The sequence below is a fragment of the Gracilinanus agilis genome, chromosome 2, assembly GCF_016433145.1.
Source record: "Gracilinanus agilis isolate LMUSP501 chromosome 2, AgileGrace, whole genome shotgun sequence".
NCBI lineage: Eukaryota > Metazoa > Chordata > Mammalia > Didelphimorphia > Didelphidae > Gracilinanus > Gracilinanus agilis.
Window position 1 is genome coordinate 622,557,506 of NC_058131.1, and position 19,266 is coordinate 622,576,771.

Genomic DNA, 19,266 nt, shown 5'->3' on the forward strand with positions numbered 1-19,266 from the left:
AAGAAACCCTTCCGGTTTGTTTTTCTTAATTCCAAAGTATACTTTTATTCTAAACCACAATTATCTATTTGATTTCTCATTTTAAAATCAATAAATCTACTTTGGGGAAAGTATATATCTTCTTATCCCAGAAATTGGTCAAGTAAAATTTGTATAATGATCTTAGGGAGCTATAGCGTAAACAATTTTATACTTAAAATTGACAGAAATTTTAGCAGTTGAATTCAATCTTCTTGATTCTCCTCTCAATTGCCAGCTGGCCATAGGCATATTCTGCTGTCTGAAACTGCCATGATCACCTCAGATTTTGAAAAATTTAACTCCATGATTGTGAATGCCAGTCTGTGTGCATTTTCCCCCAAATTTGGCTATCATGCCATCTCTTATTGCAAGTCCTCTTGTAGATAGGTACCCCAAGTATGCCTCTGTACTAGATATTTCTGTTCAGCAGCAGCAGCAGCCCACAGTGAGAAACTCTTGTATTTATAGCTCACTTAACAGGACTTGGAACTTAATGGTATGACTTCAGTTCTCCAGGAAAGGTGGGAAATGCTAATCAGAAGCAGACCTGGATTTCTCACTCAGACCCTAGGAAGACCCTATGGCAATGTGGAACTCAGAATATATATAGACTGGTTAAGCTTGCCTTTTCTAAAAGCAGTCAGGTTTCAGATATTTCAAAACAAAGCTTTTCTGTTTATTGACCTATGCTCTTTGCCTGGCAAATAATGGACCTAAATTGTAGATGTTTACCTAAACAGGCCAATTCTAATTACCATGGCACAGAAACACTGGGACCTGATTGGTTGGAGGGTTCAGGGCTTAGAATGTACATCAGGTGGACTATATAGATAATTTCTAGTGACAAAACCTTTAAAATACTCAAGTGAAGCAAAATATAGCATGTTTCTCCACTATCTACTTGTTCAAATTCAGAAATAAGAAGGGGAAATCTCCAGCATGACTAAGGCTAAAGTCAATCTGGGGGCACAGTCTTAAAGTCAGTCAAAAACTTATCAGTGCCTTGCACATACTAGGTACTTTTAAAATACTTTTTTCCTTTTTTCTTCCTCTAATTTCTAAACATTTCTTGGCTCTTTCTCCCCCCTTTCCCTTGTTCAATCTATTCTTCTGCCCTCACCCATATTTTGGAGTTCATAGCACTTGTGATTTCTCTCACTTTGCTTATTTTTATTCAATAATTTCAGTCATGCCCAAGCCTTCATGACCTCATTTGGGGTTTTCTTGGCAAAGATACTGGAATGGTTTGCCATTTCCTTCTCCAAACCATTTTACAGTTGGTTAAGAACAGGGGTAAACAGGGTTAAATGACTATCCCAGGGCCATAAGAAGAGTAAGTATCTGAGTCCAGATTTGAACTCATCTTCAAACCTGGCACTCATAAAAACTATACCAGCTAGATGCCCTCTCATTTAACCATCTCCAAACAAGATCTTCCTCTTATTAAAAAGGACATGCTGTTGTATATGCATCCATTCCATAGGTGACTCCTTTATGATAATATAGACAATATCAGCTAGGTGACATGCTGCATAGAGCACTGGACTTAGAATCAGCAAGATCTGAGTTTGAATCTTGCTTACATGACTATGCGACATTGAATAAATATCACTTGGCAGTCTCAGTCTCTCATCTGTAAAATCCCTCAGAAGTTCATCATAATCAACTGAGATAACATATATAAAATGATCTTTAAACCTTAGAGAACCATGTAAATGTTAATTGTTATTATTATAACAATAATAACAATAGCTTACACTTATAAATTACCTTGATTTTTATAAGATATATTCCTAACAAGTGGATGGAGGAAAACCTAAAGTTTAGACATGAGGTGGTACAGTGGACAAAGTCACAAGCCTGGAGTCAGGAGGATTCATTTTCCTGAGTTCAAATCTGGCCAAAGACACTAACTAGCTGTGTGACCCTGGCCAATCACTTTACCCTATTTGCCTCAGTTTCCTCATATGTAAAATGAGTTGGGGAAAGAAATGGCAAACCACACCTTTTCCAAGAAAACCCCAAATGCTGTCATGAAAATTGGAAACCATTGAAAGTGACTGAGCAGCAATGAAGCTCAGAAAAGTTTTGTGATATTTATGTTTAGGTGTGAGAAGGACAGTAATAGAGGATGAAGGAAGCTGCTACTTCTGACTTAAAGCCTAGTGCCATCTTCTGCCTTCCAAGGAAATTAGGATTTCTACCAGATCATAGATTATCACCATGGTCTGAAAAAGTAGCTGTGGTACAGTAGAAAGTATGATGGATTTGGAGTCAGAGAATCTGATTATAAGTTTCGCTTCTGCCAGTGAGTGAAAAGTGAACCTCACTTTTCTTGTCTTCAGGTCATCATCTACAAAAGAAGGGACTTAGACGAGGTGGCATGTAAGAACCTTCCACTCCAAAATCTATGATACTTCATCACAATTGTGGAATGAATGATTTATCCTAAAAAGAGGAGGCAGAGTGATATAGGTGAAAGAATATTGGATTTGTATGCTGAAGAATTAGGCTGTATTCCTAACTCTAGAACTTTCTGGGTGGGAGGCTTTAATGAAGTTGTTGAACCTCTCTCAGGCTGTTTCCTCCTCCTCTTCAGTGGGTATAATTATTCTTTCCCAGCCTATTTCCCTGCCCACCTCATTGTGCAGACTGAAATAGATAATAGATTTATGATACAATACAAATATACATGGTAATTATTATTGTACTTACTCTGATCAAGTGATATTCTAAGACTTCACTAAAGTATGGAGGTGGGCTTTGGATTTTTGTAAGCTATGTCACAGCAGCATGAGCTCTAAAAGACTATACCAAGCAGTATGCAAGATAAAGTTTACAGAAGTTAATCACCAGATGGTTAGTTACTAAGTGATAGAATGAAGAAAGGAAAATGAGTATTTATTAAGGCCTACTATGTTCTAGGAACTGTGCTAAGAGCTTTATAAATATCTCATTTGATCTTCACAACAACCATAGGTTTTATTGTTCAGTTGTTTCAGTTCTGTCTAACTTGTTGTGAGTCAATTTGGGGTTTTCTTGGGAGAGGCTTGCCATTTTCTTTTCCATCTCATTTTATTAATGAGGAAACTGAGGCAAACTGTGCTAGGTGACTTGCCCAAGGCCACACAGATAGGAAGTGTCTGATGCCAGATATGAACTCAAGAAGATGAGTCAGTAAGACTGGCCTGGCACTCTATTCACTTTTACCACCTATCTACCAGATCAGCCATAGGAGGAAGTGATATTTTACATTTTATAGTTGAGGAAATTGAGCCTAGCAGAAGTTAAATAGCTTGTCCAAGGTCACACAGGTAATAAGTATCTGAGACTGGTTTTGAACTAAGATCTTACTGATTCCATACTCCATGCCACTTAACTTCCTCTGATGGCAATAGTATAATACTTTTAGAATTGGAAGGGAACTTCAAGATTATCAAATACAATCTCATTTTAAAGTTTAGAAAAATAAGCCCCATTCCCATATTAAGTAACCTGACCAAGGCTAAATAAATAAACAAACAAACAAACAAATAAATAAATGAATGAATGAATAATTGAATAAATAAATAAAGACCAGTACTAAATAAAAGAGCTAGGATTTGAAGCTAGGCTCCATGATTCTGGAGATAATGTATCTAGTCAATGGACATGCATACCATCTGCTAGAGACTAGAGAGGTTCCAATTTGTGTCACTGGAAGGAATAAAATAACAATCTTTGGAATATTATGGAAAGAATTATTTAAGTTATTTTATAAAGAAATTTCACATAATGAATCAGTATGGGAGTTATTTATAGAAAAGGGTCCTTCTGGGACAGAGGGAAATCACTTATATTGCCATATTTACACTCTATTAAAAAGTTGATCTTAACTATTGCTAAACCTATAATGAGGGTACAATATAAAATCATGTAAGATTTGGAAAAGATACCACCCAGTTCAACTCCCTCACCTTATAGAAAAGAGAGTGGAAATAACAGAATAAGGGAATCTGAATTGGAAGTGGACTCAAAGGCCACCTTGTTGTTGTTATTCATTTTTGTCCAAGACCTCAATGGCCCCATTTAGAGTTTTCTTGGCAAAGATACTGGAGAGGTTTCCCATTTCCTTCTTCATCTCATATTATAGATAAGGAAACTGAGGTTAACTGGGTTAAGCAGCTTGCCCAGCGTCACACAGCTACTGAGTGTCTGAGGCTAGATATGAACTCAGGTCTTCCTGACTCAAGGCCTGGTGCTGCATCCACTGCACCACCTAGCTGCCCCTCCTAAGAAGCATCTAATCTACCTCATATCTGAACAGAAGTCCCTTCTACATCAAAGTGAGCAAGGAATAGGAATTCATCCAGTTTTCCTTCATTCTTGTTTTCAGTTCTTCCTCCCAACCTCAACAAGTTTATATGCACATACTTGAATTTCTTAAGTCCAAAAGGAATTTGTTATCTTGAGAAGTCTTAGGTGCAAACAATAGATCCAGGGAGATTTTAGAACAGAGACTCAAGTACCCTAGTCTATGATGGATGAAATTCCAGGTTTCCACATGAAGAATTTAAAGTATTCCTGTGCATTCTCTTCTTTGACAGAAGAAGTCTACAAATGTTCCAATTACTACCCCTACATCAACTTCCAAATGGATCTTGAGAGTCAAATTGCCCCACTGAATATCCCCAGTGTCCATATCTCCTGACTCTTTCAGAGGAGAAGATATACCCATCAGTTGGGGGTTTCTGTACATGCTTAAAGATATATATGATTGATAGAAAAGCAGGCTAATAATTGCAAAATGACCCAATTAGTGTGAAACAACAATGGAAACTAATGTAATAATAGTCTAGGATGATGTTACCAGATTTACAGAGATTGTTGGCTATGGCCAGTGATGGCGAACCTTTTAGAGACTGCATGTTGTGCCCAGTGCTGGGCATGCCCTCTCCTTACCCCACAAAAGGGTGGGAGAAAGCACTCCCATTGTGCTGTTGGGTGGAGGAGTGGGTGAAGTGAGAAATGTGAGTGGAGGGATGTGGGGGGGAGTAGCCTGAGTGCTCTGCTCCCCTCCAGCTCTTCTACCTGTGAGCTGCCCACCCTACCCACTCTGTACTCCCATTGAGCTCCTGGGCAGAGGGGTGGATGATGTAAAAAAATGTCATCATGCATGGTAGAGAGGGGAAAGAGAGCAGCTCTGCCTAAGTCCTGCTGACTTTCTAGTAATGAACTCTGGGAGGGGTAGAGTGATGTTCATGACCACAGTGCTCTGTGTGGTACCATTGGCACCTATGCCATAGGTTCACCATAACTGCTATAGGCAAATCAGGCTTATGATCAGCAGTGATAAGGATTAGTGTCAAAAGACCAAGTTTTAGAGTTCCAGCTCAACTATTTTAATAGCTGAGTACCTTGGGCATGTTTTATGTCTCTGGACTTGTTTTCCTCAGCAATATAAAATGAAGAAGTTGAACCAGAGTAGGGGTTCTTAATCTACTTTGTGTTGTGCAGTTGGGTGACTCCTATGGATGCCTTATCAGAATTTTTTAAAAATAATTTTTATTTTTTAGAAAAGTTATCATGCTTTCATGATTCATGTTTTTTACTTTCCTGTTCACCCCCCGACCTCCTCCCCCCCCCCCATAGCCGATGAGCATTTCCCTTGGTTTTAACATGTGTCATCAATCAAGACTTATTTCCAAATTGTTGATATTTGCATTGGTGTGGTAGTTTCAAGTCTACATCCCCAATCATGTCCACCTCAACCCATGTGTTCAAGTAGTTGCTTTGCTTCTGTGTTTCCTCGCCTGTAGTTCTTCCTCTGAATGTGGGTAGGGCTCTTTTCCATAAGTCCCTCAGAACTGTCCTGGGTCATTGCATTGCTGCTAGTACAGAAGTCCATTACATTCTATTTTACCGCAGTGTATTGGTCTCTGTGTACAATGTTTTGGCTCTGCTCATTTCACTCTGCATCAATTCCTGGAGGTCTTTCCAATTCACATGGAATTCCTCCAGTTTATTATTCCTTTTAGTCCAATAATATTCCATCACCAGCATATACCATAATTTGTTAAGCCATCCCCCAATTGAAGGGCATACCCTCATTTTCCAGTTTTTTGCCACCACAAAAATCGTGGCTATAAATATTTTTGTACAAGTCTGTTTATCTATGATATCTTTTGGGTACAGACCCAATGATGGTATGGCTGGATCAAAGGGCAGGCAATCTTTTATAGCCCTTTGAATGTAGTTCCAAGTTACCATCCAAAATGGTTGGGTCAGTTCACAACTCCACCAGCAATGCATTAATGTCCCAATTTTGCCACATCCCCTCCAACATTCGTTACTCTCCCCTTCTTTCATTTTAGCCAATCTGCTATGTGTGAGGTGATACCTCAGAGTTGTTTTGATTTATGCATTTCTCTAATTATTAGAGATTTGGAGCACTTTCTCATGTGCTTATTGATAGTTTTGATTTCTTAATATGAAAATTGCCTATTAATGTCCCTTGCCCATTTATCAATTGAGGAATGGCTTGATTTTTTATACAATTGATTTAACTTCTTTTATATTTGAGTAATTAGACCCTTGTCAGAGTTTTTTGTTATAAAGATGGTTTCCCAATTTGTTGTTTCCCTTCTGATTTTTGTTGCATTGTTTTTGTTTTTACAAACGCTTTTTAATTTAGTATGATGAATCATCCCATTCACATTCAGAGTTATAATTATCAGTTGTATATTCCCCAACATTTTGGTATCCTCTCTTAGTTCTACCCCTTCTTCTTAGGCTATTTACTTTTAAACCAGTGATTTATTGTAAGCCAGTAACCCTTGTCCCCTCCCTTGATTTACTGCCCTTTATACCCCCTCCCTTGTTATTGCCCTCTTTTTATTTTTAAGGCCTAATGAATTCCCTCTCCCTTCTCCTCCCCCTCTCTTTTTTGACCTCCCCACTCTTCTGCTCCCCTTAGGTTATCCCTTCTGACTTTCTCAGTAGGGTTAGATAGAGTTTTATATCTCAATGGATATAGCTACTCTTCCCTCTCAGGGTTAATTCCACTGAGAGGAAGTTTTAAATATTACCTCTTAATGCTCTCTTCCTCTCCTTCTTATAATAGTATTCATCCCCTCCCCTTCCCATGCCCTCTTTGTGTATAATAGAATATCCTATTTTTCTTATTCATTCAAGTTTCTCTTGGTGTCCTCTACTATTCACCCCCCTCTTTCCCACCCACCCCCTTATCATCTTAAACCATTTTGTACTCCAACTTCTCCTTGTGAATAATTCTTCTAATTACTGCAATAGTGTATTCTATAATAGTGAATAGATTTCACTACAGAGAATTAGACATAACATTTCTCCATATAGGAATATGAATAATTAGGTCTTTTTGAAGGCCTTAAAGAGGCAAATTTAAAAATGTGAGTTTTCTTTCTTTCCCCTCTGTTTCTTATTTGCCTTTTCTTGTTTCTCTTTCAGATTTTGTAGTTGGATATCAAACTTTCCATTTACTCCTGGTCTTTTCTGTGCAAATACATGGAAATCTTCTATCTTGTTGAATTCCCTTACTTTCCCCTGGAAGTATATAGTCAGTTTTGATGGGCAGGTGATCCTTGGTTGTAGACCCTGTTCTCTTGCCTTTCTGAATATCATATTCTAAGCCTTGCAGTCTTTTAGTGTGGAGGCTTCCAGGTCCTGTGTGATCCTGATTGGTGCGCCTTGATATCTGAATTTTCTCTTTCTGGCTTCTTGTAACATTTTTTTTCTTTTACTTGGAAGCTCTTGAATTTGGCTATTATATTCCTGGGGGTTGTCTTTTCAGGGTCTAATGTAGAAGGCAATCTATGGATCCTTTCAATGTCTATTTTGCCCTCTTGTAGAACTTCAGGGCAGTTTTGCTGAATAATTTCCTTTAGTATGGAATCCAAATTTCTATTAATTTCTGCTTTTTCAGGAAGACCAATGATTCTCAGATTATCTCTTCTAGACCTGTTTTCTTGATCTGTCAATTTCTCAGTGAGATATTTCATGTTTCCTTCTATTTTATCAGTCTTTTGACTTTGCTTTATTTGTTCTTGTTGTCTTGAGAGATCATTGGCTTCTACTTGCCCAATTCTTGTCTTTAGAGACTGGTTTTCTGCTATATTCTGATTTTCCTTTTCGATTTGGTCTATCTTGTTTTCCAGCTGTTTGATTTTGGTCTCCAATTTGCTTATTAATTCTTTTAATTTGGGGGCATTTTTTTAATTGCCCAAGTCTAGTCTTTAGAGACTGGTTTTTGACTATAATCTTTTGGTTTTCTTTTTGAATCTGGTCTGTTTGGTTCTTCAAGTCTTCCAGCTGGTCATTTCTGGTCTTCAATTTGCTCATCAATTCATTTGATTTCTGAGCCTCACTTTTCAATTGCGAAATTCTGCCTTTTAAACTGTTATTTTCTTGCCAGTTCTCTACCATCTTTCTCATAATCTCAGATTTGAACTCTTCAATAGCTTGGGACCAGTTTTCATTTTTTGGGGGGAAGATTTAGATATGATTACTTGTTTGTTCTCCTCTGCTGTTTGCTCTGTTGTCTGGATTCTTTCTGTGTAAAAGTTGTCGAGTGTTAAAGATTTCTTCTTGATCTTTCTCTTCTGGGGTTCTTGTCTCTGGGTTGCTATTGTTAGCCCAGTGCCCTCTCAGCTTTATCCTCATGCCCAGAGTCTGTCTTAGCTCTTTGGGCCCCTGAGGTCTCAGGTCCAGTTGTTCTCAGGATCAAGTCTCTTGGTGGTCCCCTTGCTTGTTCCTCTGCCTGAAGCTCCTTTAACAGTCTCAAGGTGTTGCTTCCACAGTCGTGTACCCCTCTGCACTGGGTCCCCACACAAGGTCCATGCCTGTGCTCAGGATCGACATCTGCAGCTGCAACCGTGCTTGAGCTCAGGGTCTGTATTCAAAGTCTGCTCGTTCTTTAGCCTCTTGGGGTCTTAAGTCTTGCTGCTCTCAGGAACAGGCCCTGGTGGTCCCAGGTAGCCTTTAAGGACTTAATGGATGCCCCAAACTTGCTCTAAGTCTTTTGCACTGGCTTTGGCCCTGTAGATGGTATGGGAGGGAAGGGGTTGCTTAGCTCTCATTTTAGTAGAGCTATTTCACCCCCTTATAGCATGGAAATGCCCAGATCCCATGTACCTTCAATGCTGCACCCTGTTGTGGGATCCCTTTGTTCATCTGGATTTGTTTTTATGTCCCCTTGAGGAGTCCTATATGTTTCGGTTAGGAGAGGTCAAGCAGCTGCTTTTTACTCTACCTCCATCTTAACCTCATGGCTCTCTTATCCGTTCTCAGAATTTTTTAAAATGCATAATATAAAAGATAAGATTACAAAGGAAACAAATTATATTGAAATATTAAAATATTTTTTTAGAAAAAGGTTCACCTACCATAGATAAAGAAACCTTGGACTTGAGAGTAGACCCATTCAAGGACTATAATTTCCTAGACTATGAGTAGCCAGTGACATTAATATACAATGAAGACATACTCACATTTTCCTCTCTTTATGTTTTTATCTATCTATTATCTATTTGTCTACCTATGCAAAGGCTAAATAACAGATTGATTTCCAAAATCAGGCCTGTATATATACTAAATGGAATCTAAGTAAGAAATTTAAATATTAGACATATTTGCTCGACTCTAGAAGGAAATTTTAGGAACAACAGATACAAATTTAGGCTTTCTAATAGTGATAGTTCCCTAACGCAGAATAGACTCACTGTCTTTGGAACTAGAGGGTTCTTCCTCATTAGATTTCATTGGGGAATGGCTGGATGACCACTTGCAAAGATGGAGTACTTGTTCAATCATGAATTGTATTAAATAATTTTAGACATCTCCTTCATCTCAGAAATTCTTTGAAACTCTTCACTTTTCTATTTTCTATTCAAATAAATAGCTGCTAGCTCTCCCTGGACAATAGGACAAATTTCACATCAGAGATAGATTTTCAAGTTAATGAATACTGCTGGCAGCACCCTTTCCCCCAAATCTCTGCATATACAAGCATACCGGCCTTAGCTAATCAGAGACATAGGATAGAGATTGTGATCCTATTGAGTGGAGTGAAGTGTGTCAGAATCCATCTTGGAAAACCACTTTTAAAATCCTCATTCTCATTGGTATCCTGAACAGCTCTAGCTCACCAAGAAAGGCCATTTTTTTCTGAACTCACATTTCTGCCTTTAATATGATCTTAGTTCATTTTCCCACAAAAAGTTTCCCCTCCCTACTGAAACATTCCTGCTGACTTCAAGTTTCTCTGGAGACTCACTCAGGTGAGTTACTGTGGATGGTGGAAAAAAGCACATTTCAAAACTGGCACTTAGAGATATTACAATGGCACCAGACAACCTTTCAACTGATTTATCCAAACCCTAGAAGGCCCATTCCATTTCTAGGCAGGTGGTAAAGGCAATAATATTGAACAAAGAGTACATTTTTAGGAAGGCTCTTTTTTCCTTCCCTCTCTTTCAAAATAAAAAAAAATCAAGTCCACATAGAAGCTTTTTGTTCATTTCTATTTACTGGCCACTTAGCAAGAACCAATATAATTGTTTTGAAGAATCCATTCAAAGCTGTTTTCTTTTGCATCACATAAAAGCTCAGCTGAAATTCTCTTTTGAACTTTAAGGAAATTATGAAGAATTTTTTTTGTGGGAAATGTCAACAATGCTCTTTTGCTAAATCTTACTAATACTTAACAAAGCAGAACGGCATGATAGAACAGACAGAAGCCCCAGTGGGAGCATCAACAGCTCCTATTATACTGTACATTAAACCCTTCGCTGGTCAAAAGTGAAGAAGGACAGCTTGGCAGCCAGAGAGTACAGAGTCGACTGGGTGCCATCTGCCAGAACATTGAGTCCTGGCAAAAGACTACTACCATAGCATGCTTAAACAATGTATCATTGACTGTGACTATGAATGGTACAGAAATAAAAGCAGAGCACCTTAGAAGCTGGACAGTGTGGGCAGAGAGCTGTCTGGAGATCAAAGTTGGTCCAATTGACCTCTAGATATTCTTTAGTGGGGCTTATAACTTAAAGCCCAAGCCCACATGCAACATTTTTTTTCCTCCTGTGTAGTGACTGGGTAACTGTATCTAAAATGTTAAGCTTGGAATACTAAAGCCCTGGATTCAAATCCTATCTTTCCTACTATCTACATGAATCAGAGCAAGTTATTTAACCTGTGAGTGCTTCGAACAGTTTCCTACAATTTATAGTCTAGGTCAGTGATGGGCAAACTACGGCCTGCGGGCTAGATGGAGCCCCTGAAATGTTCTTTCCAGCCACATGACATTATTCCTAATCTGAAGAATACAATGAAGATACAAAACAATGAAACTTCAAAAGAGTTGCCTTAGAAACAGACTGACAGATGATCATTCCCTTTCCTTTGGCCCTTCTAGGTCACTGACCCTGTAAAGCCAGGGAGAGGGAGCACTTATCAATGCAATGATATCTGTGCATGTGTCTGCAACTGCTAACTTAGAGAGTATAATTAGATTTTATAGAAGGAATCTCAGCTCTCATAGAAAAAGAACATCAGAATTCCCTATAAATTAACTATATCCAAGTCACTTAACTCCCATTGCCTACCTAGCCCTTACCACTCTTCTACCTTGGAGCCAATACACAGTATTGACTCCAAGACGGAAGGTAAGGGTTAAAAAAATTAGCCATATCACAAATATCCAATATCAACTTCATGGTTCCAGCCCAATTAGAATGTCTTATTTTAGAATTCATTCTTTTATTTCAGTATGACAGTCAGAGAGAAAGATAAATGATAGGTTTTGTGAGAAAAGGAGAGTTAACTATGAAAGATTAAATTGTTTCTGTTATCTGACCTATTCTCTATCTCTTCTAGGGACCTTGGACCAGTGATTTATCCAATGCATAGCCCAGCTAGGCAATTACAGACAAGAACCAGCTATTCTCTTCCCACTTTGGGGCTTCTAGAACCTTCTCTGGCTAGGCCCTATATATGTTTTCATACTCCCTTTTGTTCCAAGTACTGTGAGGCAGGTCTCCAGGAACTTCATAAGACACAACAATGTTACCTATAATCAGGTTGGAAATGCAGGAAGGACCTTATTTTGTCTGATCATATGCTTCATCAGAGGACTTCTCACCAACCACTGACTTTCTATCTAGGTTCATCCCTTGATCAACAGAATAGTCCCACTTATATTCTCCCTAAACTAGTGATTCTGAACCTTGGCTAACAACATACAAACCCTGGCCCCTGTTCCCAATTGCCCACTACCTTTACCCCACCCACAACAACCCTACCTTCCCTATATTGCACTGCTTCTGAACTATGAGACTTTTCTCCTGTGCCTTATACAATGCATTTCCCAGAATTATCAAACTCCTTTTCATCAGAAACATCTTACTTTCTCATCCTTTGGATTTTCTGGTACTCACTGAGTCATGATTCCCTCCTTATAACCTTGATTCCTTCAACCCCTTTTTTTAGTACTGATTTCATTTTTACTTATGAACAATTCCATTCCCTTGCTTTCCTCCCCAACTCAATGCTTGAGTAAGTTAGAATAATCCTTGCTCTCTATTGCCACTTCCAGGCTCTCAATCTATTATTGTCTCTTAGCATCCTCTAGGCTCCTTTGAAGTTTATGTTATCAACCTATATTAACTAATCTAGATCCTGGTGACCATTGTCTATTAAACCTCATGACTTTCTCCTTCCCCTGTGACATTCTTACTGAATACAGTATACTCCACTAGATCCTATTTCCTCCAGCATCAATTATAAAAGCTCTGTTTAGCAATTAAATCTCTTAATGACTTTCCCCCTTCTATATTTCCCATCTTCCCATCTGCTTTCTTCTTTTCCTTCTGAGTGCTTGGTTCCATTATACTACACTGACTTATTTGCTCTCCTTCCCCCCTGATACTCTATCTCTCATCTCCTTGTTTTTATTTTGCTTTTTCTTTATGCCTGGAATACTCTTCCTTTTCACTTCTGCCTCTTTGTTTTACTGACTTTTTGTTAGACTGAGTTCAAATCCCATTTTCTGCATCAGACCATTCTCATTCATCCCAGTCGTTCCTACCATCCTATTTCAGCTTACTTTTTATATATTCTGTATATATCTTCTAAGTGCCTAGTTACATGTTGTCTCCCCATTAGAAAATAACTCTCCAGAAGTTAGGAAATATTTTTTTGTCTTTCCTTATATGCCTAGCATTTAGCACAATTCTGGACAAATAATAAACATTTAATAAATATTTGTTAATTAATAAATATTTTTTCTTCTTTTCTTCCATCTAGAAATGGAATTAAAATATTTTTAGGAACTAGGTGACATATTTACTATATACATGTGCTATATAAGTATAAATGTTACACCAGAAATGAAATATCTAGTTAATCAGAATGCCTAAGGCTTTCTGAAAATGGATTATTTTATTTCTCCTATCTTGTCACTAGCTGTTGACTTTTTATCCCTAATACTCCTGTAAGGTTCATGGATTTTGACTGACTTTGTGCCCGAGGTCATAGCTAAAAACACAAACTGTGATATAACATTCAAGACAATAGAACAGGGAGGGTGGAAAAATTAGGATCTGGGAAGATGGGGACAGGAAATATAAAAGAAGAATCCATATGGAAAAGTTTCACTAAGGAATCTTTAGCAATGTTAATATTTACATTGAATTTATCCATTCTTTTGTTGAACTTTGAAGAATTTTATAAATGTTTTTTTACTAATTCATCAGCTGATTTTTGATTGGCATTTCCCCCAAAGATATGTAATGGGAAACCTAGCTACAAGAATTTAGAGTGAGCATAAAAACATATTTAATAATACTACAGTGTCTACTAGGTATCATATATAAACCTACTTCCTCAAAGCAATCTGTTTTTAATCTAATAGCCTCAATGCTCAAACAAAATGAGACTACTCATCTAGTCAACAATCATCCATTTAAGCAAAAAGTATTCATTGAGGAATAAATGATATGCTTAGCTATGTATCATGAAGTATATAGGAAGAATGTAAGATACATATTCATGCCTGTGCTGTAATTTTGTTATTCATTTTTTAGTCAAACTGACTCTTCATGACCTCAGATGAGGTTCTCTTGGCAAAGATACTGGAGTGGTTTCCCATCTCCTTTTCCAGTTGCTACATTTTGTAGTTTGGTTATAAAGAGAGTTTCATGCAGAAAAGAGTTAAGTAACTATTCAAAGATGGAAACTATTAAGTGAATAACTACAGGCAACAAAGAGGGGACATGGAATAAATCACAGATGTGAGCTGGAAAAGGTCTTAGCTGGCATATAGATCAACACCCTAATTTGACAGATAAGGCCCAGAGAGATTAAATGCCTTGCCTGAGATCACAGGCATAGCAAGTAGCAAAATCTGTTTGGTTACTTAGTCCAAATCCAACATCCCTTTCCCTGAACCTTACTAAGGAAAGAGATCAATCAATCTGTAAACATTTTAAAGCACCTGCTATGTGTCAGATACTGTGCCAGGATTTGGGTAGAGAAATACTTAAGGGAAGCAGGCACTCTCTGCCTTCAAGAGTTTATATTCAACTGAGGGAATAGAATATCTTGCCTTTCCTCATTATAATGTGAGCTCCTTGGGAGCAGGGACTGTCTTTTCTTTCTTTGCAGCCTCAAAGGTTCATCATTAATGAATTCATTCAACTAATTGAATTTTCATAGATATATACAAAATAAAGTATTTGATGGGAGATGGTATTGACAATTATGCAATCAGGCAAGGTTTTCTATAGGTAGTCTAGGAGATGAACCAAGAAAGGAGCCAAGGTCCCAAAAGAGAGAGGTAAATAAGGAGAAAATTCCCAGCTTTGAAGGACAACCAAGGCAAAGACAGAAAAGGGGAGGATAGAAGATTGTTTATTGGGAAGAACACGTAGGTCAGGCTGAATGGAGCAAAGAGTGTATAGGTGGTGGAGTTAATGGGTAATCATCTCAGAAAGAGAAACTATTATGAAGGGCTTTAAAAGCCAAATATAAGCATTTGTATTTTGTTCTGAGGGTATTTGGGATCCTTTGTAGTTCTTTGATCAGGACAGTAAATTAGAATCATAGGACAGTATTTAGAGTTGGAAGAGACCTTAGAGGATTTCTGAGTCAAATTTCAACATTTGACAGATGAGAATACTGAGACACATTGTGGGTTGTATCACTAGTAAGTCTCTGAAGTAGGATTTGAATCCATTTCTTCCTGACTCTGTGTAGCATTCTATTCATTCTATCATCCTGCCACCCTATATAAACACTTGGCCCTGCATTATTTCATTTGATGGAGTTATTTTGATTGTACTTTGGAAGAAAGGACTCTTTCAGCATCCTCTCTCTTCTAATGAACAAAATTATAAAATGACTTTTTCAACTTAATGGCACTAATACATTGTTGGTAGAACTGTGCACAGATCCAACCATTTTGGAAAGCAATCGGATATTATGCCCAGAGTTTTAAAAGTACATGTATATCTTTTGACCCATTGAGCCACTATTAGGTTTATTTCCTAGGGCAGTGATGGGCAAACTTTTTAAAGAGGGGACCAAAGGAAAGGAAATGCCCATCTGTCAGTCTGTTTCTAAGGCAACTCTTTCAAAGTTTCATCATATTGTATCCTATTCATTGTATTCATCAGATTAAGAATAATGTCCCATGGCTGGATAGAACATTTCAGGGGGCCACATCTGGCCCACAGGTCATAGTTTGCCCATCACTGTCCAAGGGTGATCATAGAAAAAGGAAAAGAATTTATATGTTCTAAATATTTGTAGCAGATCTCTTTGTGGTGGCAAAGAAGTTCAAATTGAAGGAATGTCCATCAACTGGGAAACAGATAAGTTGTGGCATATGATTGGAATGGAATGCTACTACATTGTAAGAAATGATTATCCAGTTAATTTGTTTAAATAATAGAAAGACATCGAGGAAATCATGAATAGTGAAATGAGCAGAAACAAGAGACAATTATATACAGCAACAAAAATATTGTTTATAGAATAACTTGTGAATGTCCACCTCTAGAGAAAGAACTAATAAATAGAAATAAGCAATACATACATATGTATATGTATGTATATATATATGTATATTTTCCAAATGATACTTTCTGTAATGGAGAGAGGTGAGGGAGGGAGTTACTTGAAACTTTTAAAGAACAAACAAGTAAATAAATTTAAAACTTAAAAAAAAAAACCTTACTGGCCACATTTTATACTAAGCTCATTCAAAACCATAGCATAGAGTTTTCATTAGATTTTAATTTTTTTAAAAATATAGATATAGCAAAATTATAGCCTTTCCCACTGATTTCCAAGCATCATTTACATGTTCTAGGTTTAACATGTTATCTTCTAGACACCACATTTCATAGCTTAAAGAAATTTTGTTCTGTGCTTTCTACTTATTGGTCAAGATGGTAATAGACAGAAAAGAAAGTGACCTATTCATGTTTTCACAGTTTTTCCATACAATTAGAAATTTTCAAGTAACTGATGTGTCCATAAATTCTTCTTGCATTTCTGTGGGTAAGAGTGCTTTCAGGGAAATGAAAATGACACATCTGACTTTCAATTAGAATTGAATGTTCTCAGATTTCTCCTCCTGATATCTCTTTCACTTTTCCTCGATTATTTTAGTTTCATCTCCTTGGCTTCATGAATTTCTGGATGTTTTCCAAACTCCTGCAACTTTCTTTAATATTATTCAATATATAGTAGGTTCAAGATCATGCCATAAAAATGAGAAGGAAACATATCATTTACTTTCATATGCTCTTCACCTCTGTAGGTAGGAGATGACTTCTTCACCAAACAAGTGACAGAAGCAATTGCTAAAAAATAAACTGATCATTTTGATTACATGAAATTGAAAAAGCAACCATACAGACAAAATCAACAAAAGTAGCAAATCTAAGCATTCATCTGAGAAAAATATTTCCATGAAATATCTCTTATAAGGATTTGAAAGTCAAAATTTATGAACATCTATCAGAAATATATCAGAACAAAAAACCATTCCTTAACATAGAAGTGGTCAATAGTGAGGACAAACAGTCTCAAAAAGAAATTTTAAGCTATTTAGAACTCTATGAAAGAAATTTCCAAATTACTCATAGTAAGAGAGAAACAAATTAAAACGATTCTGTAATTTCATCTCACACTCCGAAAATTGTTGACAATAATAAAAGACAAGAATGGTCACAAAAGATAGGAATAGTCAAGCTAGACTGAATTGTGGAAAGAAATACAGAAAAATAATGCATTGTAGAAAGAGTAGCGAATTGGCCCAATCATTTTGGAAAGATATTTGGAATTATTAAAAAAAAATAAGGAATTCTGGGTTAAGACGGCTGCAGAGTAGAAGCAGGGCACTTAATATCTCCTAACTCACCTACACATGACACCTCAAAAGGACACAAAAACCAATTCCAAATAAACAAAGGGACCCCACAATAGGGTGCATAATTGAAGGTATGTTAGACTTGGGCATTTCTATGCTAAAAGGGGATGAAATAGTTCTTACTGAAATGTGAACTGATTATCTACCCCCACACACACACACTACCTACAATGCCGAAGCTAACACAGAAGAGTTAGAGCAAGCTTGGGGCATTAATTAATTTCTTGGCAGCTACCTGGGACCACCAAGGACTGGCTCCTGAGAGCACCAAGACTTAAGACCCCAAGAAGCTAAAGAACCCGGACTTTGAATGCAGACCTTGAACTCGGACCATGGATGTGGACCTTGGGCAGATACCTAGCGCAGAGGGGTGCCTGACTTTGGAAGCAGTGAGATGAAACTCTTAAAGGAGCCTTGAGCAGAGGAGCAAGCAAGGGGACCACCAGGAGGCTTGACCCTGAGAACAGCTAGACTTGAGACCCCAGGAGCCTAAAAAGTGCAGACCTTGGGTGAGAGGATAAAGCTAAGAGGGTCAACACTGCACTGTGAGTTGGGAAAAAACTTCTCCACAGCTTGATAGACAGAGAGCCTGCCTACATCACCCAGACTTCTGATTGAGAAAGAAAAACAGCACAATAATAATGGCAAGCAACACCCAAGAATTACCCAGGAGAAAGAACAAGAAAAAAGTTTTAACACTCAATTAAATTTACACAGAAAAAATCCAGACAACAGAGCAGACAGCAGAGGAGGACAAACAAGTAATCACATCCAAACCTTCCCCCCAAAATGAAAATTGGTCACAAGCTCTTGAAGAGTTCAAATATGAGATCATGAGAAAGACGGAAGATATTTGGCAGGAAAAGTGTGAAATAGCTCAAAAGGAAATTAACAGTTTAAAAGCAGAAACTCCAAATTGGAGAAAGATGCCCCAAAATCAGAAGAGTTGATAAGCAAATTGGAGACCAAAATTAAAAAGCTGGAAAACAGGATAGACCAAACTGAAAAGGAAAATCAAAAGATTATAGTGGAAAACCAGTCTCTAAAAACCAGAATTGGACAAGTAGAAGCCACTGATCTCATAAGAGAGCAAGAACTAATAAAGCAAAGTCAAAAGACTGACAAAATAGAAGGAAACATGAAATATCTCACTGAGAAATTGACAGATAAAGAAAACAGGTCTAGAAGAGACAATTTGAGAATCATTGGTCTTCCTGGAAAATCAGACATTAATAGAAATTTGGTCACCATACTACAAGAAATTATCCAAGTAAACTGCCTGGATGTTCTTCAACACGTGGGCAAAATAGACATTGAAAGGTTCCATAGATTGCCCTCTACACTAAACCCTCAAAAGACAACCCTCAGGAATATAAATGCCAAATTCAAGAGCTTCTAAGTTAAAAAAAATTACAAAAAGCCAGAAAGAGATAATTCAGATATCAAGGAACACCAGTCAGGATCACACAGGATCTGGCAGCCTCCACACTAAAAGACTACAAGGCTTGAAATATGACATTCAGAAAGGCAAGAGAACTGGGTCCACAACCAAGGATCACATACCCATCAAAACTGACTATATACTTTCAGGGGAAAGTATGGGTATTCAACAAGTTAGAAGACTTCCAAGTATTTGCACAGAAAAGACCAAGACTAAATGGAAAGTTTGATATCTAACCCCCAAACCAAGAGAAACATGAAAATGTAAATAAGAAAGAGAGAGGAAAGAAAGAAAACTCTTATTTTTAAATTTGCTTCTTTAAGGGCTTCAATAAAATCAAACTATTTGTATTCCT

General features: G+C 37.5%; 1 pseudogene; it reads left to right on the forward strand.

The window, feature by feature from the left end:
• The first annotated feature begins 373 nt into the window (after positions 1–373).
• Positions 374–19,266, forward strand: part of LOC123234256 — a 74,530-nt pseudogene continuing 55,637 nt past the window's right edge.